This window comes from Halyomorpha halys, unplaced genomic scaffold (assembly GCF_000696795.3).
Source record: "Halyomorpha halys isolate HHAL.00 unplaced genomic scaffold, Hhal_1.1 Scaffold167.1, whole genome shotgun sequence".
Taxonomy (NCBI): domain Eukaryota; kingdom Metazoa; phylum Arthropoda; class Insecta; order Hemiptera; family Pentatomidae; genus Halyomorpha; species Halyomorpha halys.
Genome location: NW_027106937.1, coordinates 564,850 through 567,407, shown reverse-complemented (window position 1 = coordinate 567,407; position 2,558 = coordinate 564,850).

Sequence of the window (2,558 nt, the reverse complement as noted above, 5' to 3'; positions counted from 1 at the left end):
TAGGAGCTCAAGAACCAATTAAAAAATATTAAAATATAGTCCTATTAAATGGGTATCGGGCCAATATTACCTGTTGCCTTCCAAGACTGTAAGATAGCGCCGAGAGATTCTGAGTGTCGCGGACGATAAGACAGGACATGATGAGATGAAGACGAAGGCTACATTGAGGGGGTGACGGTGTAGCCTTATTTAAGGCGGCCTGGCGAGCACGATAAAAAGGGATGGGCCTTATAAAGTCCCGGCTTACCGATTTTTAGGGCAATATTTTTCTTTTATGTTCGCTACAGGCTTTATTAGCGACCCGTTGAGGGCTTCGGGTATCGATCCCTCGTAGGGTCCTGTCCTCAGAGTGTGTGTACCTTAGGCTTAATTTATATGCAATTTAATTCCTCCCTGCGGCTGTAGTGAGTGGGGGCGACCAGGAGCAGGTGGTCGGCGACGATCCCGATTAACTGCACGCACTTTGTCTTCTCCTGACGTGTAATTGGATTTGGATCAGTCCACGGTTGTCTTGAATGTCCTTAAAGCGAGTGGGATAGTTGCATTTACGAAAGACCTATGAATTCAAGGTTCAATATTAAACAATTGAAGCCTTTCTGGTAAAAACTAGCTTGAAAACAACGTTTTTTCAATATCTTTATTCCACAAGCATCTAATTATTTTTTCCGCTTTATCTAAATATTTATTTAGCATCAGAAATGCCATTAAAACTAAATGAAGGATACTAATTTATATTATTTGGATGTGGAGGTGAACAATGTATTGAAGCTTCTGCGGTATTCAATAAGAAACCCTTCAACCCAATGCAGAATGATGTTCAGTTATGTACCATACAACAGTAATTGCCAGGTTGATGTAATAATTTCCGACATATATTAGTTGAACAATTATTTATGAAAGGGATATGATGAAAAATGTGCAGCGAGCATTGGCATTTTGCCGAGGGAAAGTTTCACTTTTTTAAACCCAGATCATCTCTGAGTTTTTTTTTCTGCATTTCTTGCAAGGAACATCCCAGACTTGTTAGACTTTTGCTTACATCGTATTTTTGGTTTTTTATGTAACACGACATTTGGTTTTTTTGATAGAATAGGTTGTGTAATAAAGTATGTAATGGTGCACACAATATAATGGCAACTCACTGGTGGAGTTTTTGCTGAAACTCCACATATCATTGTAAAAAGTTTTCTTTTTACTATGATCAGTGATATAAATGAGATTACATAAGATTTATATGTTTTTAGTTATTATAATTAATTTTTTTAAACATGTCCAGGAATAATTATTTAAAATTTTAAATCGCTTTTAAACAGTACTGATACGTTGTGTTGCAATGACATGATTCTAGTGTCTTTTGTGGTAGTTCTGAAAGATAGGTAGGCTTCTCGATAACTGTTGTAAATGAAGCACTGAAAGCTAAAGCACTGGTTAAACCTTACAAAGATATAAAAAAACATTATTGTTCAATCGAAAAGTGCAACTTAAATGGGGTTAATGTTGGTGTAAAAGGTTAGAGGTACTTTGTATGTTCTAGAAAAGTACTATTTACAGATAACCATTTTTTGGCTGACGGATCTCACATTTTTTCTTCAACTATTGGTTTAAGGCAACCAGAAATCCCGAATTCATTTATTATACAAAGTTGATAGCATTATTCTTCATACTAATGCATCCAATAAAGGAATTATCAACATACAATTCAAAAATATTTTAACACCGGAAATGTTAAAATAAAATGCAAGACATGCTTTGCTCGATAGATGTAATGTTTTTTATGATGTACTCGTTTAATAGGTTCTTAAAATCTTCAATTAATATGAAGTATATACATAAAGATAATTTTTATACGGGTCCTTCAAGTTATAATCCCAATCTGTTTTAGTATTATGATATATAAAAAAAAAAAAAAAAATCGAAAATGCTTTAAAACTTCATATACTTGAGTTGTTTGGGATATTTTTACTTGATAATATTACATGATACATATAATATCACGTAAATTGATTTTTCATTTCTCGATCAAATTTTTCCCTTGTTGCAAATACTTGTCTGCTTTCTTTGTGCGCAACAGAAAACATTTTTCTCTTTTAGAGAATACCCATATTTTACATCAAATACTTTCGAATTGTTTTTTTTCTGAAGAGATATTTTTACAAAACTTTTCTCATGAGATAATGTTCCAATTTATCGCACTCCATTGATTGCGGTTAATTACTAGTTGTATTTATTTTTAGTAAAATATTATTCAAAATCATTTAATTAGAGCAGTTTCGTATTTATTGATTTTTTCAATGATTCTTGAATTCAGTTGATCAATGAATCAGTTACAATTCTTCAGAATTGAAGTGGCCTCCACTATGGTCTCCTTTTTTTACTTTCCTTACAGACTAGCTCAAAAACGAATATTCGTGAAAAACTGAAATTACATATTTAAGTGCCACTTTATTTATAATTATTAAACTCTGTGAATCAGTGAGCAATCAAGTGGTCTTCAATACCAAATAGGTTCTATCCTCGTTGATGTAGTTTAACATGTATTCAATGCCGAATATACAAAA